At 41.6% G+C, this 24,836-nt stretch overlaps 1 protein-coding gene and 1 non-coding gene across 3 annotated transcripts in view; both read left to right on the forward strand.

Annotated features, from left to right (window-relative positions):
• The first annotated feature begins 453 nt into the window (after positions 1-453).
• Positions 454-24,836, forward strand: part of ZNF831 (zinc finger protein 831) — a 59,534-nt gene continuing 35,151 nt past the window's right edge. The window contains exon 1 of one of the 2 annotated variants that reach the window (XM_029071155.1): positions 454-638. The gene's annotated coding sequence lies outside the window, so the exon portion shown is untranslated. Of the gene's footprint in view, positions 639-16,167; positions 16,478-24,836 lie in introns of those variants that run through there. The other variant, XM_029071156.2, reaches the window with a different exon arrangement.
• LOC114814123 lies at positions 11,969-12,106 on the forward strand. The gene has a single exon (XR_003761860.1). It is a non-coding gene; the product is annotated as a small nucleolar RNA SNORA7 (small nucleolar RNA).

Here is a 24,836-nt window from a genome sequence, read left to right on the forward strand (position 1 = left end):
CATTATAAGATGGCTGAGGGGAAATATGATAACTTGATGTTGAAATATTCCTCAGATAGAACTGCTGAGGGTGTGGCATAGTCTGGAAACCAGACCCATTTTAAAGGCCCAAGAAGAGATTTAAATGTAGGAGAAGGGCATGGGGTTTTGCTGGCCTCAGGAAAAAAATGATCCCTTATCATAAATCAAGGGGAGGTAAATGAACAGATGAAAGGAAAAAAGAACCTTTCATTTGTACCTGATGGTTTTGTTTTTTTTATCTGTTTGCAAATGTTCAGTGTAATGGTTTGAAACCCAGCCGTGTCATTGCTTACGCCCACACAGAGCTGCAGTAGTGCAGACGTTGTAGCAGGCAAACCGTATTACCAGCAACGGCCATTAAGCCTCTTCCCACACCAGTGTAGGCTGAAAATCTTCCCCCGCTTCCCTCTTTCCTCTTCCCACCACCCTGCACTCCAAACAACAACAACAAAACCCATTCAATGATCAGTTTTGTTTAAAAAAAAAAGGAAAAAAGGAAAAGAAACAGCCAGCAAGCAAGAAATGGGAGTAAGACTCAGGATGCTGCTTCTTTTGATTCACCAGGATTCCGTGGAGAAAAGGATTCCCCCACCTGCCTGTGGACTGGCCACCTAAAGGTGAGCGAGTGTTTTGTCATTTCTTTATGTAGATAGAGGTTTGAGGAAATTCAACACAACATAAGAGGGATATAAATCAAGTCGTGCCTGTTGCTACTGAGTGATTAGATCAAACAGGCATGATGGAAGCTTTCCTTCAGAACATACCCAGCATCTTAACACCCCTGAAATAGGAGTTTTTTAGTCAGGTTTTTTGACAGCTTGCTAAACTTTAAATGCCAGATGAAGGTATTTTTCTGTTCTACCCAACCTGTTGATTGCCGGCTGTTGGCTGAGAGACTGTTAACTCTTTCCTCATATGGAAAACCCTGGGCAATTTATTTGGGATAGGATGAAAACTTCCTGTACCTTTCGGGAAGTTGCAATTTTATTTCTCTTGGGGTTTTATATTTGGTAATAAGTAGCCAGAGAGGTTTCCAACTGATGTGCGCTAAATATGTTTCTTTCCTACTGAAAATAAACAAAGTTTAAATTAGAAGCACTGTAATTGGAAACTGAAGAGTGCTCTGAATGATTCAACAGGCAAGGGCATTGGAATGGAAAATATTAACATACACATTATATTGTCTATAACATTAATGGATAGAAAGCCAAATGATTTCATTGCCTATTAAATATGCTTGTAGCTTTTAGTTTACTAAATTACAGATATAACGCCTGGGCAAGTCACACCTTTGAGTGTCAAGAGGGAAAGAAAGAAAGAACAGATTCTCTGTATATTTAGTAACCAATAAGATGAAAAGTCTCTGAATTTTGGGCTGCATGGAATGAATCATATTGGCATATTTCTATTTTTGGAATTAAAAAGATCTACTGCTACATTTTTTTCTGGCATTAATTTATTTCATGGAGACTTTTCATTCACATATTCTGAAAGATCTTACTGTCCAGTCAAATTGAAGAATCTCCATTTCTCTGGAACAGTTCTTTTCAATATTTTTCATTATGAGGATCACTAATCCCAGGAGGAGTTTTCTGGGAGTCTATCAATTCTATCTCACCTTCCTCAAAGTTTATGGGAACAGGGATCGTGAGTGCTCCTTGTTCATCTGTGTCAAACTTGGGGGTGCCATCGTGCAGTAAATTCAATATGGCAGAGTCCAGCATTCCCAAACCACACTGGCTGGGGAAGTGTCACGTGACACCAGGGGGCTGCTGCTCCCTATCTGAGTAGGCAGCTCCAGAATGTAGTGGAAACCTGGCTGTTCCAGCCCTCCCTTTTCCTCAGGCACCAGGGATCAACATGTATTCTGGGCTCAAACATATCTCTGTTTGGCTACTTAAGACAATTTATGACATTTGGAGAAAATATTTTATGACATTTGGGGAAAAAGCCAAAAAAATTACAATTGTTAAATTTAAAAACTGGAGCATGACATAAACTTAAGTAGAGTGACTTTTGGTAGTACAAAACCAGAGAAGTAAACCTGAAAGTTGCCTAATCTCAAAATCTTTTTGATTACTACAGAATCGATTTTATAACTGATTAGGACATTTCAGTATAGTTAAGGCAAAGTGTAAACTTTTGCAAGGACTAATTATGTTATAGAGACTAAGATTATATCTCTACTGAAATTATGGGCCAGGCTAATTGTTGTGAGAAAGATGATTATTCATGTTTCGGAGAAGAGACTGTGAATCACCACTGCAATCAAGATGCAGGAGCTGTCGTATCTACAGCCCTTTTTGTTCATAGGAGATAGCAGGGGACAGCATCCAGTTAAAAGCAAGAGGTAAGAATGAGGAATGGGCTGTAGGGGAAGCAGAGTAGCTGTTTAATAGAACAAGTGCCTTGTGAGAAATCTGTAATAATTTCTGACTCAACAGAATTGCTGTTTAGAATAGGCAACTGGAAAGCAAGGTCCTTTAGATGCTCCCTAAAATAACCACCCTTGTGCTATTTATCTTTCCTTTGATAATTTGTTAATTATTTAACCATTTTATTATACCATTTCTGAAGTCTTAGTCATTTTTGTAAGTAATTTCTGGAATGTGCAGCAGCAGCACAGGGTGCCACTTCAGCTCCTCCTCAGAAGTCTGAGCTTGGCAAACAAGGCTTCCAACTTACTTTACTAGCCAGGAGTCAGATGATGCTTTTGCCATTTTGGGAGCTGAAGTTAAAGGTGAGAGTTGGAAAGTGATTTAGCCATAAACATAGGGGAATTCATAATCAGTTGATCTAGAGTATTTCTTAAGAATGGTTTGAAGACTTTCAGAAAAAGCAGAAAGAAAGTGATCATTCCAGTGTCCATTTCATAATCTATTCTGAGTGACCTTCTCTACACACTGCGACACATTCAGCAGTTTCTCCTTGAAGATTCCCTGTTCATTCTATTCCCAAGCTGATGTTTATGAGAATGTTACTGTTTCCCAAGGATTTTCATTTATGCTGCGACTTGTGGAGTGCTTTTTCAAACACTTCATTTCTTCTGTCCACATTCCCAAGAAGTAGATATAATTATCCTGATTTTATACTTGGGGAAATTGATGCACAAAAAGGTTAAATAACTTGCCTGCGGTGACCCAGCAAAATATTGGCAATGCTTCCTCTTAGAACATTTCTGTTCCAGTTCATAGGTATTGGTCTAACTTCTGGATGTTCACAGGGTGAAAACAGGTCCCGGACTCTGGTTTATTTTATTTCAGTTCTTATTTTAATTTGGTTTAAAGTATTAAATCTTCTTAATGGTGTAGTCATGCCACTTTTTTGAATTTACACTAAATACGAATATAAGTTCAGACAGGATATTGGCCTTACTTGGTAAATATACCTTTGGTGAAATGATAGATAAAAATGATGGCAGCATGAATTGTGAAAATTTTGGCTTTAGTTCATAAATCATGAACTGTTAAACTGTAATATTATTTCTGATCCAGCAGGGATTTCTGGCTGATAATTACGGGCAGCATGGTCTAGCGACAAGAGCATGGGCCTGGGAGACAGAAGGCCTGAAAGACAGGGCCAAGTTTCTAATCCTGGCTCTTCCACGTGTCTGTTGTATGACCTGGGGGAAGGCACTTAACTTCTCTATGCCTCAATTACCTCATCTGGAAAATTGGGATTAAATCCTATGCCTTATTACTTTGTGAATCTTATGTGGGACAGGGACCATGTCCAACCTGATTTACATAATATCTGCCCCGGGATTTAGAACAGTACTTGGCACATAGTAAATACTTAACAAGTGCCACTAGTATTATTATTACATTATAATTCCCAGTCATATATTTTCGTATTGTTATCACAAGGGTCCTTTCTGACAACCCAAGAATCACTCAAGGTTTCGATATCCCCTTCTCTCACCCAATCAGTTCATCAATCCATGGTATTTACTGCATGCTTACTATGTGCAGAACACTGTACTAAGTGCTTGGGAGAGTACAATACAACAAAAGTAGCAGAAATGTTCCCGTCTAGGTGGGGAGACAGACATTAACATGAGTAAATAAATAATTTATAATCTATAATTTAAAGATATGTACATAAATGCTGTGGGGTTGGGGGTGGGGTGAATATCAAATGCTTGAAGGGCACAGAGCCAAGTGCCTAGATGACTTAGAAGGGAGAGGGACAAGAGGGCTTAATTGCGGAAGGCCTCTTGGAGGAGATATGACCTTCTAAATGCTCCAAAAGGAACCTCAGATAGGAAAGGAGAGGATGAGTGAGCCTTATTCTGGGCTCAGGGGACGACTCTCCTGACATTCTGGAGAACTAGAATGGCTTGGGTAAAACTTGCATTTGCTTTCTTTATTGAAGAAGTGAGTTCAAGGTATACAGTATTCCTTGTCATTTTGTATCTGTAAATTACCAATACCTTTTAGCCGTTTCACGATAGTCTGGCTGGAAATGAATAGGGACACAGTACATTAATAGGGAGATATTTATAGGAAGAGAGCACTTGTGAGTCATAGGACAAATTTTACAGATTATTGTCCACTTTCTTCAGAACAAAACTGATTACCTTAATTTGACTTCAGTAAAAGCTATATCCAGTGGTGCACTTGTTGTGGCAAATTCTCTCATGCTGAATACATCCCGAACACAGACAAAAGGGTATTTGTCCAACTGTTTGTTCAATGACTAAATGGTTGATATTGCCCAGAACAAAACCAAAGCTTGTTTGAAAGGAACAAAGCAAAGCACCTCCAAGGCACATTTTCAATCCAGTGAATGGAGGATTTGCATCTAATTATTTTTGTAATAGTTTTTCCAGATTATCTGAAACCTGTTTGACTCTAACCTATGTAGGCATAGATTTTTGGCCAGTATTGGCCCAGAAGTTTGCCTACAAAGAGTTGCTCTCTGGAAGTCCTTGGACTCTGTGTTCCTTCCCTCTCCCATTCTGCCAGTTTACCTAAATTCTGGGGAGTGCTTCAGTGTTCCACAGGCTTCCAGTGGAGTGGGAACAGGATTGGAGCCTGGAAAACCCCAAATGCAGACGGTCAGTCCGCAGATATGTGACTATGGGCTCCTAGCTGGGCTCTTGGAGCCGGGTCTAGACTTATTACCTCATACTGCATTCCCTCAAACTTGGATTTGATGCAAGTTGTATATTGGCCCCATGCAGATTCAGATAAAAATGGATATCTCACTGAAAATCCTCTCAAAAATTCACCTGCACCATGTAAAGTCAGACAAGAACACAACAATGCCATTTAAAATCATTCCAAAAGGGGATCACCTAACCAACAGATTCTAAACTCGTTGTGGGCAGGGAATATGTTTACCAACTCTGTCATACTATACTCTTCCAAGTGATTAGTTTAGTGCTCTGCACATACTAAATGTGGGCAGATATAGTGCTCAAGATATATAGTTGATTAATATTTGCATATTGTCAGTGAAATAAGGTGGGTAATATGTTGCTAATCATTGAGGAAGCTCAGATCTCCCCAATAGGCAAATTGCTTCCATGTAAAGGCCTCTAATTTTAGTCAGCTGTCACTTATGGTGGGAGGAGGTATCATAAATATCTCAAGATATCAGAGAGAGAGGTCTTGGGTATAAAATTGCAACTGTGGGCTATTGTTTTTGATCTATCCTCGCTGTTAGAACACACCTTTTTTATGTGACAAGTGTCAATTCTCACATCATTAATATACCACCTAAACAGCCAGGAGTCCTGGAAACATCACCACTATTTATATAAACACACATGTGCCTTAACACGGAAAACACAACCTCATGTTTGTTGTGATAAGTCCTTGACTCAGTTAAACCAGAAGAGGAACAGATTTTTTTAAAAGATTAAAAAAAACTCACAAAACCACACCCAAATACTTTAAATCCAACTCATCATTAAAGCTGTGGAACTCAAAGTCAAAAGGTATCAGTGAAATAAGTAGCATATAAAGGTACTGTACTCTTCGAAGAATTAAACCGTTCTATAAAATTAGACTAGGGACTAGTCACTTATTGAGATAACATTTATAATCTTCTGATTCCAATTCTGATTACTTCCAGACTAATATATTATGTGGCATTGCACAGTTAAAGTCCTCCAGATATATTGGAAAGGGTTGTTGAAATTTTATCAATCAGCTCAGTATGCTAGATTGTGACCCAGCTGAACACCAGTGAGTGCTTAGGGCACTTGATTTATGAAGTATGTTTGTATGTTCCAGTTTTTATTCTTTGGATCATTCAAGTACTATCCCTGGCACGTATACTTTACACCTGCTCAAACGTATTTACGTGGTTCTCAACCCTTAAATTATTACTTGAAGGCAGGGTCCATATTTTATTTTTCCCTGGCAACTACCTATAATAAATGTGACACTAAATGTCCAGTGAGTCCTCAAAAATACTGTTAAACTAACGTGCGAAAAGGGGAAGGCACTGTGGAATGCATAAACCTCCAGACTGCGTAAATCTGAATATGGTGACCGCAGAGTTACGTCTTGTTCAGAAGCCATCAAAACTACATTAATGAATCACTACTTGATTGGAGTGGTGGGAGTCATGGGGGTGAAGGACAAGAAGGAGGGGGTGGAGGAGGTGTCAGCGGCAGCTGGGGATAAGGTTCACGGTGGTGGAAGAGGGGTTTTATGGAGTTGTTCAGACCTTCTCCCCTGCTGCTTGGCCTCCTCCTATCATACCCTCGTCTGCCCCAGGCTCCCAGGTTTACAGGCCCAGAAAGTGGAGGAAGCAGCAGGAGTGGTGGAGGTCACAGTGCCAAGATCTCCAATGGAACCATGTAGCACTGGAGTTGTTCAAAAATAAGTTAAAAAAATTGAATGTGTTGGGAGGATCAGGGAAACAGGAGCAAAGTTGGGTTCCAGGGACTGGGGAGACAAAAGCCAAGAGCCAGGAACTGGGGAAGGCTAGGTTATGGGTGTTGGAGCAGAAAGTGGGGGATGGGGTTATTTCCTCAGCAAAGACCCAAAGGTGAAAATCCAAGAGGCAATCATTTCAAGATGAATTGATTTAATAATGATAATAACAATAATGATTATTATGGTGTTTGCTAAGCGCTTACTATGTGCCAAACACTGTTCTAGGTGCTGGGGTAGATACAATGCAATCAGGTTGGACACAGTCCCTGTCCCAAAAGGGCCTCATAGTCTCAATCCCCATTTTCCAGATGAGAAAACTGAGGCACAGAGAAGTTAAGTGACTTGCCCAAGGTCACACAGCAGACAAGTGGTGGATCCAGGATTAGAACCCACGACCTCTGACTCCCAAACCCATGTTCTTGCCACTAGACCATGGGGCTATGGGATTTCTATGGGGTTGATGTGAAAACCAAATACATCCTTCTGGAATATGCTTATGACAATGCTCAGTTGCATATGAGAAGATAGTCAGCAGCCTCAGTGATTTTCACATCTTCATCACATTTTCACTTTATACCTACAGGGAACTTTGCATGGTTGCATTTTAGAACATTAGAACTCTGCTTTGAATTTTAATTCTCGTGGTAAGAAGGGAATATGCAAACACTAAAGAGGGTAAAAAACCACAATGGTTAAAATCATGTCTGGGGGTAAGACCGGTAATTAAGCCAGAGAAGTGTGAAGTGAGAACAATTCACCCAAGAGCAAGTATTTTTGAGTAAAAAGACCAGAAATGGAAGGAGAAATGAAGCAAAAATTTATTTCAATCTTCTAATTTAAAATATAATTAAGCTCATGAAAATTCCACTGTCCTGCAAAAGTTGCATTTTCTTCACCCACATTTAAACGTTCTCTCTCCTTTTTTTAGTCTTATTAATTTCCCTACTATCCTCCAGCAAGGCTAAACCACCTAAGCATCAGCTGCACCAGTAGCCTTAGATACCTAGGAAACTACATTTCCCATAGACTCACAATGTGATTTCCAGCTGGTTCTCTACCTCATTTATTCTATGCTTGCCCTGATTTCTTTTAGATCCTGGACCATTGCTTAGTTTCATGGCTAGTTTATTTCATGCCTGTGATCTTGTGGAGAAAGAAGATTGGATAGAAAAAGAGTTGCTCTATAATAATATGAGTCAATATCCACATGGGTAAGTGGTTAATTGCCTGACCCCTGTCCAGGTTGCTCTCGTGCAAATTGCTGCCAATATCAGATTTAAAGAGAAAATATGTTAAATCTGAACAATGGACTGGGGAACAGTACCTGATGAAGATGAGTCAGGAATAGTGCAGATCTCAGTATCCTACGTTTTCCACAAGACTGGAACACTCCAACGCCTGCTGAAAGAGCAAGAAAGTGAGTGAGAGAGAGGGAGACAAGAAAAGAGAGGAAAAGGGAGAGAGGAAGGAAGAGAACATGAAGAGCTGGGAGTAATTGGAGAAGAAGGACGCATGACTGACTACCCTCAAGAGACTCTAAAGGAGACTATAAAGCGCTGCAGTAAGTACTGGAACTAGGCACATGGGACTAAGATAAAATGCATAGTGACTCTGCTTTGAATTTCCTTATACTTTTCTTACAAAGAGCTCATAGTACTTACCTGCGTATTATCCTGTCACACCACATCCCAGGAAAGTAGGAATAGGCAGGTACATCCCCATTTTTACAAATGGAGAAAAGAAGATGAGGAACAGTTAAATGATTTTGGTTAAAAAGTGATAGGAATGAAACTTGAGGCACAAGGACTCCTAGTCTGGAGAAGTCATCTCTGTTAATTATTTCTTTACATGCTTTTGTACATTTTTCTGTTCTGTTTTTATGTTCATTTGTAGAATTGTCTATCTTGCCACATATCTTGTAAATTCCTTGTGGTCAGGGATTGTGCCTAGTCTTTTCTTTGTAGCCCACCATAATGCCCTGTACAGGGCTCTCCACCCAGTGAGGGGTCAATCAGTATCAATCAATCAATTATATTTACTGAGAGCTTACCATCTGCAGAGCACTGTACTAAGCACTTAGGAGAGTACAACAGAGTTGGTAGACACATTCCCTGCCCACAACGAGGTCACAATCTAGGAGAAACAGATATCAGTATAAATAAATATTGCCATTTGAATAGTGAATGCTTACAGAATGAATGAGAATACACTTAAAGGGGAAAAATAATCTTGGCGAAGCATGCTTTAGTATCACCACCCTATAAAAGGGGCAGTGTAATACTATTCCACCCTAACATCTAAAACAGATGGAACATGTGGCAAATGACACTTCATTACCAAGTAGAGTAAAGTTGACTGAAGAGATTCTCACTTTGGAAGACTTTATGACTCTGCCTGCTGATTAACATTCCTGGAGAGAAACAAATTGGCCCAGGTAGCATGGGTATGATGGTTCAGAGTACCTGAGGTAGCCAGGATGAAACTAGCTCAAAGAAGAAACTGTAATGTTCATTTTTAAAATGATCGAAGTATTTCTGGCTTTGGTAATCATCTGGCAGAGGACGACAGACAAATCTGTTGTATAATACGTTTATTGAAATGTTTCAATACTTTGCTTTTGTAAATAAAGCTGCATCCCTTGAGAATCCAGAAGAACATGGATTCTTTAAGGGAAGACCTAGGTAGAGTAGAGTTTTTCAGCACCCACGGGTTTCCTTTAGGTTTGTTTTAGGCCAGCAAACTCTTCCTGTGCAGACATCTTATGTCTTGCAATGGATTATTAAAATTTGTAGCCTTTTTTTGGTCTGAGTCACCACACATAAGTCCTTTAGTGCTTGTTTTATTTTTAATCTACAAGAACAATACAGGCCTTTGGGGGAAAAATTCTTATTTACCTTCTCAAAATTTCATTTTAAAGCTCAAGGTGTGATAATCTTGCTTTTTCTTGCTGTGTTTCTGTGGTACAAGTTTTAGAAAAATAACAACAGCAATAACAACCTTCCTTGGTAGTTATTTTTGTACTGGGTAGCTTTTGTTATCTCTGATGCAGTTATATTACATTTGGAAATGGTGATTCAGTGGAATTAATTGCATAAGGATCCTGGCAACTAAGAACAGAAGGACATGTGGTAGAAGGGAGAACTGTTAGGTTTTGCACCTTGGAATGAATCTTCAGAATCACACAGCCTTATGTTCATCTGAAACAAGTGTGATGAGACCAGCCTCATTAGGGGGAATAGCACAATATAATATGCTATATTTACCAAGTCAGTGAGTACCCATGAAATCTTACAGAGGCAAACTAAGTTGAAGTGAGGCAGAGTGTTATAATTAGCAGTAAATCCTGGCCTCAACCCCCCACCCACACCCCCCAGACCAAAAACCAGAAGAAGATGAGACTATGGAATGAGTAATTACTTGGAATGAAGGATTATTAGTGTTCCTTTAGATTGTAAACTTGTTGAGGGCAGGGAACAGGTCGACCAACTCTGTTATTCTGTAGCCTTCCAAGTGTGTAATATAGAGCTCTGCACAGAGAAAACACTCAGTACATAACGATTGATTGATTGATTGTTAAGACTTTTCTGAACCTAGTAGCCCTGGATCTCACTATACAAGACCAAAACACTCGATTATTACATATTCTCTAATATTTAGGAGCTGCTTTTGCAGTATGTGGATTTTTCCAGGGTCCTTACTATTTTTTTTAATTGTATTTGTTAAGCTCCAGGCCCCGTATTAAGCACTGGGTTAGATACAAGCTAATCAGGTTGGACAAAGTCCGTGTCCCATATGGGGCTCTCAATCTTAATCCCCACTTTACAGATGAGGTAACTGGGGAACAGAGAAGCTAAGTGACTTGCCCAGAGTCACACAGCAGACAAGTAGTAGAGCCGGGATTAGAACCCAGGTCATCTGATACCCAGGCCACACTACTTCCTGCTGCTTATCCTCCTTCTGCTTGCTATGCACTTTTTAATCCAATTTATTGTTTGTCAGAAGTTCTTCCAGAGGTTGAATAGGAGCAGATAAATGAAATGAGCTCACATCAGTCTATTTTACTTCTTGTTAGTAGTTCGGGTAAAAACGTTTGGGGAGGAAGAATGCTCAAAACAACAACTAGAATGATTTTTAAAAATTATTTGATGATTCTAGTCAACAGTTTGCCAGATCGCATACTATCATGGAAAATAGAGTGAGGAATATATTATGTTGAGTAATAAAGACACTTTTCAAATGCATAATTACACTGGGCCAGATTCTCCTGTTGCCCAGAAGTAATAAATGAATCCTATTCTCCTGGGAGCAAACAGGGCTGCATAAAAGTGTTAAACTCATGATGATTGTTCCTTTAGATTTAGGCCCTTTTCCCTGGGAGAGGTTTCTGCTCCCCTGTCTTCCTTCCCTTTCTTACCAAGCAAAGGGTCTCAGGCACTATGCCTGTGCATGGGGGTGGGGGAGGGAGGGGGGCTCTGCTCATCTGGGATAATTCATGGGGCCATTTGGAGATGAGGCTAGGGACTGGATGGTTGAAAAACCCTGAAATTTTTCCTTCAAAGCAAAGGCCCAAAGCAGCCTTCCTGAGACGATCCAGACAAGCTCAGTTCTATCATGAAGCTGAGACCCTCCAAAAAGAAGTGGGGGGTCAGTGTGCTTCTGGTGTTAGAAATCCCACTTTTAAATCAAGGAGTGGGCCAGATCTGGGCTTCCTTTGTAGGAAGGATTGGAGTGTGCCACTTGATAGCAAACTTGATTGTTTCATCTTCAAATTAATCCAGAAAATTCAGTTTTACAATAGCACATAGCTTACCAGTTCACAGAATTCCAAATTCCTTCATAGATATTAATTCTCTAGCCTCCCCTTTACCATCCTGAAAGAAATAGAGGGTCAAGAATTACAGCCCTCATTTTTCAGAGCTGGAAGCTGGTCTAGAGGGCAGACATTTTAGATCCTTTCATGGAGTATCAATCTTTTCATCCCCCATTGGAAATGGGCCACTCTCAGCTCCATATCTTATAGAGATACTGCTTAAAAAGGTGGATATCCTTTTGGAACCCTCTCATGATCACACCTGGAGAGTTTCCAGTACTCTACCAGCCTTGGCTACAGGAGGGAGAGTCAAGCAGAGTCATACCCATTCCATTCCTAGCTTGGGCAGTGGCTAGCAAGTGGAAGGCAGTCTTCTACAAGTCAAAACTCACCTGTTTTGGGCAGCAGCAGCATGGGAGAGAGTCGAGAGCAGAGACTCAAATTTACTGTGCAGAAGGATGCAATGGTAAATCATTTCCATACTTTTACCAAGAAAACTCTACGGATACACTACCTGAACGATTGCAGATGGAGGTGGGGCATTTTGGGAGGGATGTCCATGGAGTCCTTAAGGGTCAGAAATGACTCGACAGCATAAGACAAGACAAGATCTTTTGGGATGAACTGTTGAAGGCAGGTGGTGAGAGCTTGCAGGAAATGGTCATAAGGAAGAGACCCCTTTGAGGTTTTCTGGCTAGAAACAACAGTGAAATGATATTCAGCTGCTATTTCCTTCCTGGGGATCCCACACAAGGTCTGGTTCCCCAGACTTCTCCCGCTTCACCCTGAATGAATCAGATTATTACCAATTCAGGGGAGTTAGATCAGTCCTGACCCCTAATGGGTCGGGATTAGCCTAGAGCTCAAATCCCAATGATCTGGATTGTTAGGGTGAGTTAGGGGAACAGGATGGGCTGTTTGGGGAACTCAGGGAAGCCCTGCACTGAATCAGGTACCCAAACCCACAGAGTAATGATCTGAACTCTTGGAGTGATCTCTAAACCACCTGGTCATTTTGTATCTAAAAGGGCTGTTTATGAAACTGAGGTTTTTATGTTCTGGGAAAAGACACCAAAGAGCAGGAAGGAAGTAGTGACCCTTTTTTCACCCTTCTCTCAATCGATTAAATTAATGACCTTTATTGAACACCTGAGTCCAAACACTCAACTAAGTGTTTCGGAATGTACCATAGGCTCCAAACAAATATGCCCTGCCTTCTATGCATTTATGATCCACTGCAAATCCTCTCTTCTCTTCCCACATTCTCCACCTCTCACAGAAAATCTATGAAGATGAAATGTCCCCCTAACAGACCCAGACCTGGCTACAGTATCTGTAAAAATCCAACCCCCCAGTCATTTACATGGCTAGGATGGGAAAAGTCTCACAGTTCCTACTCTGTCCAATGACGCCTCATTAGGACCATACCGAAAGTAAAAAATGTTTTTAACCTGAACACTAGTGGCTGTTGTCAGGCCTCCTGCCCAGGTAGTGAGTGGGCTTTTGGTGGAGGGAGGACAGGAGAATGGCCATCCAGCCACTGAGGAGGACCTTAGGCGTGCAGACCTGGGCCTCAGGAGGTGAGAGGGAGAGCGGAAAAAAATAGGAGAGTCAGGGCTGTGGTTGTTGGTGACCATTTAATTGTGGTATATTTGTTAAGTGTGCTTTACCTTGCCAAGTCCTGTACTAAGTACCAGGTTAGATACCATATAACCAGGTTAGACACAGTCCCTCTCTTGCATGGAGCTCACAGTCTAAAGTGAACAGAGAAGAGGTATAGAATCCCCATTTTACAGATGAGGAAACTAATCATCTGACTAGCAAGCCTGTGCTCTTTCCACTAGGCTACACTGCTGCTCAGAGAGAGAGCAAAGTTGGGGATGGAGCCAGACAACAAGGCCCCTCCCCAGTCCAGCTGCATGTATGTGGGGGCACAGCTCCTGCCATCCCTTTACCACCTTCCCCCATTCCCACTTCCCTAATAATAATAATAATAATTTTGGTATTTGTTAAGTGCTTACTATGTGTCAGGCACTGTATTAAGTGCTGGGGGTGGGGGTTGGAATACAAGCAAATAGGGTTAGGCACAGTCCTTGTCCCACATTGGGCTCATAGTCTTAATCCCCATTTTAAAGATGAGATTACTGAGGCACAAAGAAGTAAAGTGACTTGCCTAGGTCACACAGTAGATAAGTGGCCAAGACGGGATTAGAAACCATGACCGTCTGACTCCCAGGCCTATGCTCTATCCACTGGGTCATGCTGCTACTCTGAAGTACCTGTCCCAAAATGTTTTCTTATATCGGAACTGAGTTCCAGTAATCAAACTAAAATCCTGTATGAATGACTTTCATCTAATGGCTTTTCAGCTCCTCCTTGTAATTGTAGGCATAAATTACTCTTTGCAAATTCCCCTTTTGCAGGTTTGAAGATGAGCCTGTTTTTGGTTTGTACCACTGAAAAATGTAGGCCTACTGAAAAGAGCACAGATCTGGGAATAAGGGTACTTGGATTTTAATCCTGGCTCCATCACTTGCCTGCTGTGTGAACTTGGGCAAGTCCCTTAACTTCTTTGTGCCTCAGTTTCCTTATCTGTAAAATGGGGATTAATACCTGGTTGTTTTCTACTTAGTCTGTGAGTCCCATGAAAGATAAAGACCTGTGTCCAACCTGCTTATCTTGTATCTAACCCAGCAGTTAGTACAATGCTTGGCACATTGTAAGCACTATACAAATTTCATTATTATTATTATTATTACTACTACTATTATTATTATTATTGTTAGCAATACAATTAAATTTCTGTTTTTGGTCTTTTTTTTTCCAAATGAAGCTTGTTTTTGCTTCTTCATCTGTAAAGTCAGAACTGGGCTGTGTCAGGACTGTGAACTTGATGGTGTTGATAGAAGATATTACCTTTTATTGATGTGATGATTACCCATATGTGCAGCACGAATGAAATCGTGACCCATATGAGAGATTTATTTCTGGAATATTGGATTTTATTCTAGTTTCACTGCTTTTATTCTGCCTGCACGAAATAACTCAATTTTAAACTTCCATTTATGAATACCGCTGTTTTCTGGTCAAATGTAATTACATTCTCTACTTGCAAGATAAAAGCAAGTACGATTTGTCCTCTTAAAAGACAAGGATAGGAGGAAAAGAAGTTATTGCTCTGGAATGATTTTTTTCAGATCCTTTCTATTATGTTTGGAGTTTGTCAGTTAGGAGTAACCCACCCCACAGATTTTGTATCTAGCAGGATGTTTAGAAAAATACAGGGTTTTTGGAACTACCTCCCCAAGTGATAACTTGTCTTTTAAGAAAGCAGGTCCTCAAGTGAAACTCTTTTCATCTGTTCATTTTATGAAACAGCATTAACTCCTGTTTTACACATGCCTGCAGATTCTAACCTGTCACTGCCATGGCTGAAAGGCTATCCAGCTCTCCTTCTATACAGTTGTTTGTTATGCATCTGCTATGTTGTATGGAGAGTACAGTCTGTGAAGTCCACTTGGAGTAGATCTACACAGCACTAAGCAAAATAGAGAGTTGGTAGATATCAGTGTAGACAGCTGGTCTATATCATTCAACCCCCAACTCCACTTTGAGGTCTAACATTCCTAGGAATGATTTTTATTTTTGGCAAATTCGTGAATTTGAGGTGTATGACCCAAATCCAATTTCCTTCTTTTATAATGGCAAAGTAGGAAAAAAGCCACCCTTTCAACTAACTTGTAGATGAAAGGAAAACAACATCGTGGCATGTGGTCACTTTGATGAGTTTTATTTGTCGCCGTACCCAGTTTCAATTTTAACCTATTCATTCTCACACTTTATTAGTAGCTTCCACTGCATTAATTTCCAGAAGTCTCTTTTGCATCTTACATTACTTAGAAAAATGGTATTTTTTGAATATAAGCTTTGTTTTAATCTTCCTCCACTTACAATTTTCTTTCAAGGTTTAGTGTACCTGGTTGAACCTCTTGGGTTATGTATGCATCATCCTACAATGATAACAGTGACCACGGAAAAAACATTTCCTTGTTCATTTCAAATATACCAGACTTACTGTAGGATTTTAGACTCAACTCTGGAGGTTTTAAAAGCAGAAGGAATAATTTGTTTCAGTCACATGTGAGGAAAACTACCATCTCACTGTCTTGAACTCTTTTACTTAACATTATCCATAATTCACTGTATAAAACACCTACATTTCTAGACAGCTGAGTTTGTTTATGAGCTGTTAGAGAAATAATCACAATTACAGAAAAATGTTGAAATGCTACCTCATTTTCAGTTTTTACCTCTTCCTGTTTTCTAAAGGTTGTCACCGTGATACTAATGAATCGAAAATGATTCACTTCCTATTTCTGATCTGTTCTAAGTTTCATCCCTGTTGGTGTGCTTGCTCTATCTCTTTCTCTCTCCGGCCTTTTTCAGAGATTACCACAGCGAGGGCACAGCGAGGGTTAAATTCTAAGTTTATATGCACTACTTTGCTTTATTTGACTATATTTGCCAATGCTCTGTGTGAAATAAGAATGGTCGGAAGCTTTTTTGTAAAGTATCCTAGCAGTAGAAAGTAGTGAGCGTCATACGGTGTGTATAGAATCCAGGAAACTTTTTTCCTTTGGGCAAAAGAGAGTTGTCTTTTTGGTGCCTATGGATTGTACCTATTGTTCAAATCAGGAAGCTGGGTGCTCTGTTACAGGAGCTCTTATTGGCGACTGCTCTGCTCTTCAAAAAGGTAGGTAACAAATGTTAATGAAGGGGGATATCTTTTCATAGAAGTTTGTATTTTTAAATCATTTACATTTGTCTTCACTTGCTATTCTGCCCCCATGTGATATATTATTGTCTTTATTGAAATATAATTATTATCATTCTTTACTAAAATAAAACGTATAATGTATTTCATGTTAACTCATAATGAGCAAACTTACATTATATTCATATAATAATTCATATAATTCATGATAGTTTACAAAAGTCATATACATAATCTATAGTCTGTGTTAAAGGAGCAATTGATGTACTAACTCAAGTGAAGTTGTATCAAACATTTCTCTCTTAATGGTAGCCTTAGATTGGCTGTAAAGTCACCTATATTAGTAAACCATCTAAAAGCAGCATTTATAATGCAAGCTAAAAGAAGTATTTAACAAAGGTACAAGCATTTTGCATGAGAGCAGGTTTTTTCACTTAAGTGGAAAAATGAAATATATATTCTTTTATAGATTTGCTACATCCGTATCAAAAATCAACCATAAGTCAGAGACTATTCTAGAAAGCTGCCGAAGCAGACGCTAATCAAAGACACTAACAAGCCTTGCCTGCCTATAGCAATTCTGTATACGAAAATGAGTTGGTAGATCTTATCTGATAAATTTAAAATGTAGACAGGATGCAACTCTGAAAGAAAAATGATGCTATCAGTTTAGTGTTGAAAATAGAATGTCACTGCCAATTAGAAAGAATAATTCTTAAATCAGATTTAGTCTTAAAGTAAATATTTCTTGTATATTCAAATCATTTATATTAATTGAAACATACTTCTAAATAATGCTGAAATCAAAAAAACTGCATGGTGCTTCTGAATAATTTTACAAAATAAATGTTTCTGTGAATGAAACATCCAGCCTTAGGAATCCATAGCTGGGGAAGGTGTCGAGGACCTCCCTCCTCACCTCTTCTTTCCTATGGGGGACTCAGAATGGACAAGGGAACAGGGGATGAAAGAAGGCAAGTAGCAGGTGAGAGGGAAATGTACTTACATGCTCCAAGAATTTCTAGAACTAAATGCAAAGAAACATTCAAGACACACACAGAGGTTCTGCTTCCTTGGTAAAGCCCTTGAGGGGCACAGCAACCTCAACTAATTTGGGCAACCCTGGTATGGAGGTCACCAGGTGATTGCGCAGTCATCTACGGTACGGACCTGCATGATTCTGTAGAGGTAATTTCCAAGATGGGTTAATGAAAAGGCTAAATGCAGTCCTCTAAATGCATATCGGTGACTATAGAAGCCTGAATGCTAAATTAGGATAGTTATACGATTTCTAATCCTGCCAATTCTGAAATCCCACTTTTGACCACAACCTCAATTAAGCTGCCTTCTCATCCACCTACCTCACTCCCTTTGCAAAGACCCCTGATCTCTAGAATGCCTCCACTTACCCCAGTCCATTATGTCTCATTTGGCTGCCCTGCTAGCCTCTCCCGTCTTAATGCACAATTCCACCCTCTCAACACCACTTTTTCTGCCCAACTTGACTCCCTCACCCCTCATTCTTGGATTTTTCAACCCCCATAACCTTGTGCATCCACTCTGCTGCAAACCAGGGAGTCCTTAGGAGCAGCATGGCCTAGTGGAAAGAGCACAGGCCTGGGAATCAGAAGTCTTCTGAAAGTGTGATTTTATTGGGGCCTTGGGGTGTAATCCTGGGTCTGCTAATTGCTTGCTGTGTGACTCTTGGGCAAGTCACTCAACTTCCCAATACCTCAGTTCCCTCAACTGTAAAATGGGGATTAAATGTCCATTCTCCCTCCTACTTACACTATGAGTCCCATATGGGACAGGGACTGTGGCTGATCTAATTAACTTGTACCTACCCCAAGTGTCTGATACATAATAAGTGCTTAATAAATACCATAAAAAAACCCACCCCAGAATTCGGGAAGGCTAGTGACAGAGTGGGAGGTGGGGTTTAGTGCTGCACTAAACCCACCCCACTGGGTAGCTGCTCTCTACTGAGTGAATTCCCCAGGCCCAGGTCAGTTATGTGGCTCAAGGAATCAATCCTATTGGAAGACTGCCCAATCTTCATGAGTTCCACTTAGAATTTACTTTGGGAACCATGTTGAAATGCAACAAAAAGCCCAAGTTACAAACAGTTTTTCATTAATTTGAAAACTAAGTTGCTAACATTTATACTCCTTAAAAATCGTGAAAGACCCATTAACTTTTTAAAAAATAAATTCCAACCTCCATGCGGTTTATCTCATTAAGACAGCCACAGATACATTTTACATATAGTGTTTCCTTGGGAAATTGTTTTTTAAAGCATTCTGGATATTTGCTTAGGAATTGGATTTACTAATGTCCACTGGATTTACTAATATGGCAGAGTTAGTTCAAGGGAACTATAGACTGAGCAGATTTGAGGGGGTCTACAAAGATTATGTGTGACACAAACAATTAGTGCCTGGCACATAGTAAGCACTTCACAAATACCATAAAAAAATTGTGAGATCTTACAATAGACGGGCATGGGCTCCGTGACGCAGCAAAGTCTGTGAACCAATATTTATTCCCTTAGTTGTCATTGGAGAATATATATACTTCAGTAATCACCATCCTCCATTGAGAATGACACTCCATGAAGAATAATTAATTACCAACATGTTGCAATTAGATGAACAATGGCAAAGCTGCCAAACCTGAAGAAGTTCTTGGAAAGATTTTACTTGGGAGAAGCAACACAGCCTAATGAATAGAGCATGGGCCTGGGAGTCAGAAGGAACTGGGTTCTAATCCTGGCTCCACCTCATGTCTGCAGTGTGACCTTGGGCAAATCACTTCACTTCTCTGTGCCTCAGTTACCTCATCTGTAAAATGGGGACAGGGACTATATTCAACCTGATTTGCTTGTTATTACCCCAGCACTTAGTACAGTGCCTGGCACATAGTAAGCACTTAACAAATGCCACTAAATAATAAAAAAGCTGCTGTGAGACTATGATTCTGATTATTCTGGTAAACTCTGAACAGGCAGAAACTCAGTTGCATTTACTGAGCACTTACTGTGTACAGAACATATAGTAATCGCTTGGGAGAGTACAATATAACAATATAAAACACACATACCCTGTCCACAACCATATAAGTCTACGGGGGAGGCAGATATTAATATAAATAAATAAAATAACAGATATGTATGTAAGTGCTGTGGGACTGGGAGAAGGGATGAATAAAGGGGGCCAGTCAGGGTGATGCAGAAGGGTGTTTGCGAAGGGGAAAGGAGGGGCTTAGTCAGGGAAGACCTCTTGGAAAAGATATGCCTTCAATAAGATTTTTAAGGTGGGGGAGAGTAATTGTCATAGATGGAGAGGGAGGGCATTCCAGGATATAGGCGAGAGTTTGGCGGTGAGATAGACAAGATCCAGGTACAGTGAGAAGGTGAGCATTAGAAGAGTGAAGTATTCAGCCTGGGTTGTAGTATGAGAGTAGTGAGAAGAGGTAGGAGGGGGCAAAGAGATTGAACGCCTTGAAACCTGTGGTAAGGAGTTTCTGTTTGATAAGAAGGTGGATGAGCAACCACTTGGGATTCTTGAGAAGTGGGGAAACATAGCCTAAATGTTTTTGTAGGAAAATGATCTGGGCAGCAGAGTGAAGTATGGACTGGAGTAGGTAGAGACAGGAGGCAGGGAGATCAGCCAGGAGGCTGATACAATAATCAAGGTGGGAGATGATAAGTGATTGTATTTACATGGTAGCAGTTAGGATGGAGAGGATTGAACAGATTTTAGCGATGTTTTGAAAGTATCATCCAAAGGCCTTGAATGACTCTCATAAGAGTTCCTAGGTACTGATGACTGAACTGTAGAAGCCCACCTCCCAAGAAGATATACATGTCTGATATAAAGGGAAACAGGATGATTTTGAATATTTTCTTCAGCACCAATAGACTATTCATATTTATTCCACTTCCACTTCCTACTCCTCACTTTGCATAAGGTTGATGTCTTTAGCTTTACTTGGTTAAATATTGCAGATACTTAACATAAAACAAATGTTTACACATGCAATATTCATTACGTCTCACCATAAACAAACAAGTCAATTGTTAGTGTAGTGCTTAGTACAGTGCTCTGCACACAGTAAGTGCTCAATAGGTAGGACTGAATTGAATGAATGACTGAAAGTTTGAAGTTGGTTAGGCCACTGAGAACGTAAGTGAAGTGTGCCATTTTATTTTATGATTTTATGAGCTCCAAAGAATCAGATTTGACTTGGGCTTACGGGCATCATGCATTATTTATTGTCTTTCTAGGGGAGCACAGATGCCCCTGTAAATGATTATATTTTGCTAGAAAGAAGACTGTGAGAGCATAGATCTGATTGGGAGTCAATTCAACTCATTGTATTCCTAGTTTCTATCAGACTTCCCCAGAAACTAGACCATTAATCTCTTCTCTGCTGTACTTTCCCTATAGACAATATGATACACTAATACCTACAGCAAGATGAGGGCCAATTCAATATCTATTTATGAAACATCCTGATATTCTAAGAGGAAACCAAATTCAATAATTAGATATAAAATCCCAAAGCTCAGCATGGCTTGACTTCTATTAAATGATGAGGTCTTTGTAATCGTTTTATAATATGGACTGTATACTTTATGTGGAACAAGGGAGGAAAATGCAGAACATCTTCCCAGTAAGTTAATCAGAAAGTTTCAGGCATATAGACTAGAGTTTGATCCTTTTGGGTTGATCAGTGGCTGTTGAAATCCGGATTCACAAAGATATCAGTGGTTTGGCCGAAGCACTCTGTACAACTCCAAAGGAGCTGTTACATTTACTTAATTTCTCTGGGGTCTCGGGAAGGTGCTTCCCAGGGTTTCAATTAGAATAAATCAAAGAAACATTGCAACGATTCAGGTCTTGCTAAATGGATAAAAATCCGGGGCCATTCCCCAGGTGTTCCTATTGAACATAAACTGTGATAGATCCAATTGACTCCATATCAACTGTTCAGTCAATACAGTGACTGCATGTCCCGTAAGTTTTCGTACAAACTCATCTTCTAGTACAGATTGGCATGGAAGTAGTAAATTGATTTTTGTCCTTAGTCAGAAGACTATTCCCAGGCTTTTTATTTTAAAGAGAACAGCCAGAAAGATGAAGGCTGTTCCCAATTCCCACCGTAAGCTAGCTTGGAAGCAGTGCTTAGCTTTTACTAGGAGAGGTGCTGGGGTGCTGAGTTGTTCCACTCTCCTCTCCCAGTCGCTGATGCCAATGAACTGTTTCCCAGAGGGAAGACTCAGGGAGAGTGAAGAGAAGGGAGAGGGAATGACAGGTGAGAAGCAAAAAATCCCCAACTTTCCTCACAAAATATAACTCTCAGCTGGAGAAACACTGGACCGTGTAAAAGTGAGACAAGCCCTTTCTGAGGCTCCCCCAGGACCTTGTGATTTCTTTGTGCCCCTTTAGTGTACATTCATATCTTAGAGGTATCAGGTTCAAGCACCAGTCCTGGGGCTCCTCCTACAGGTCCTGTGGCAGGTTCCAGCAGGAAGACAAGATGAGGCTTTTTAGGAGCGTAAAAACCCTTATCACAGTCCTTCATTTTGGCTTTAAGCTTCTTGTGGGGAGCAGAATAATCCTGCCAGAATGGACCTTCCTGGCCCATTTCTCTTATAAGAAAAAGCAGCGAGTCCTGAAACAGATTTCAGGCATGTGAGATTTTTGAGTTGGATTTTTCAGACATTGGCTGTTACCATCTGCAAACCAGTGAACAATCTCATGGGAAGCACTGCTCTAGTTCAGTGCTACGAATTGTGTGTTTGGGCACTGCCAGCCTGCACACTCCTTGGGTCCCCACCCTAAAGGTGGTGAGGGTTCAATGGGCGCAAACTTAAGTTTGATCAGGCTTAACTCAGGACTTGCATAACTCATAATTCTTGGCAAAGGCAGGATTACAACTTAGTTCTCTTCCATTAGGCCATAATGCTTCCATAAAAAAAGTTGTACTAGGACTACTCAGAAGAAAACCTAGAGACCATCTGAAGCATGGGCCCGTCTGAACCCACTTCTAGTTTGGTAGGAGGCAAGTTAGACTCAGGTAACCTGGGATTTGGTAATAATAAATTAATAACACTTATGGTATTTGTTAAGCTTACTATGTGTCAAGCACTGCTATCTGGACACAAGTTGATCAGATTTCCTGGGATTGGCTAAACTGTGTCATTAGGATCCAGAATAGGACTCGCCTGGGCTGGAAATTTTATCCCCTATATGAATGTACTCTGTGGGAGCTCAATCAAACATAGTTATTAAAGTGCCTGAGTGAAGAGTATTGTACTAACTATACTAAAGGGCAGCAGTGTGACCTAGTGGATAGAGCACGGACCTGGGAGACAGAGGACATGAGTTCTAATCCCAGCTCTGTCACTTGCCTGCTATGTGATTTTGGGCAAGTCACTTAACTTCTCTGTGCCTCAGTTTCCTCAACTGCAAAATGGAAATTCAGTACCTGTTCTTCCTCCCACTTAGGTTGTGACCCCCATGTGGGACAGGGACTGTATCTGGCCTGATAACTTGTATTCATCCTGGTGCTTAACATGTTGTAAGCACTTAGCAAGTACCATACAAAATATGTTACAGAGAGTAACAATGGAATTAGTAGACATGACCTTCCAGTCTAGTTGGGAAGACAGAGTGTAAGATAAATTGCAGGTAGGAGGAAGTAATAGAATATGAAGATACATGCATAAACACTATCCCCTCATCCCCCTCTCCTCGTCCAGGGCCCCGCCACCTCCTTCCCATCCAAACCCTCCCCTCCCCCCGCCCCTCCCCCCCTCCTCCCCTTGCACCCACAGCTACTTTCAAGTGTGGCCTCTGGAACCCCCGCTCTGTTACAGGCAAGCTACCTTTCATCCATGACCTTTTCCTCTCCCGCTCTCTCCTCCTCCTCGCCCTTTCGGAAACGTGGCTCTCCCGAAGACACGGTCTCCGCCGCCGCTCTCTCCAGCGGAGGCCTCTCCTTCTCCCACTCCCCCAGACTCACCGGTAAGGGAGGAGGCGTCGGCTTCCTCCTCTCGCCCCGATGCCGCTTCCGCACTATCCCTCCTCCCCCCTCCCTCTCCTTCCCCTCCTTCGAAGCCCATATCATTCGCCTCTACCACCCACTCCAGTTACTTGTCGCCGTCATCTACCGCCCTCCCGGTCCCACCTCCGACTTCTTCAACCACCTTGACCCCTTTCTCACCTTCCTTCTCTCCTTCTCTCTGCCCACTCTGATCCTTGGAGACTTCAACATCCATACGGATGTACCCGACGACTCCTCTGCCGCCCGCCTGCTATCCCTCCTCGACTCTGCCGACCTCCTCCTCCACCATACCGCGCCCACTCACCGACTCGGTCACACCCTCGATCTTGTCATCTCCTACCGCTGCACTATCTCCTCACTCACCAACTCTGAAATCCCTCTCTCGGACCATAACCTTCTCACCTGCCTCATCTCTCACACTCCCTCCCCCTGCAAATCTTCGCTACTGCCCCACAGAGACCTCCGCTCTCTCGATCCCATCCGTCTTTCCAATAGCATCTCGCCTCACCTTGCCGCCCTGTCCTCTCTTCCCACTCTCGACGATCAGGTCTCCGCTCTCAACTCCACCCTCACTACTCATCTCGACTCTCTCGCCCCCCTTTCCCTCCGCCGCTCTCGCGCCACTAACCCACAGCCCTGGATCACCTCCTCCGTCCGCCTCCTACGCTCCTATGCTCGAGCTGCTGAGCGCCGCTGGCGAAAGTCCAAGCACCAAGCCGACCTCACACACTTCAAATTTATCCTTTCCTGCCTTAACTCTGCCCTCTCCTCCGCCAGGCAAAGCTTCTTCTCCTCCCTCATCGACACCCATGCCCGTCACCCCCGCTGATTGTTCTGGACCTTTAACTCTCTCCTTAGGCCCCCTGTTCCTCCCCCTCCCCCATCTCTCACCCCTAATGATCTGGCCACCTATTTCCTCACGAAAATCAACACGATCAGGTCTGAGCTCCCCAAAGTCACCCCTCCGCCTCTCCCCTCCCCCCCACCAACCCCCTCCCCTACTTTCCCATCCTTCCCTGCAGTATCCTCAGAGGAGATCTCCTCCCTCCTCGCAAGTGCCACCCCCTCCACCTGCGCCTCGGACCCCATTCCCTCTCACCTTCTTAAAACCATCGCCCCTGCCCTCCTCCCTTCCTTAACTTCTATTTTTAACCACTCAATCTCCAAGGGCTCCTTCCCCTCTGCCTTCAAACACGCCCACGTCTCCCCCATCCTAAAAAAACCCGCTCTTGACCCCACTTCCCCCTCCAGTTATCGTCCTATCTCC

The sequence above is a fragment of the Ornithorhynchus anatinus genome, chromosome 8, assembly GCF_004115215.2.
Source record: "Ornithorhynchus anatinus isolate Pmale09 chromosome 8, mOrnAna1.pri.v4, whole genome shotgun sequence".
Taxonomy (NCBI): domain Eukaryota; kingdom Metazoa; phylum Chordata; class Mammalia; order Monotremata; family Ornithorhynchidae; genus Ornithorhynchus; species Ornithorhynchus anatinus.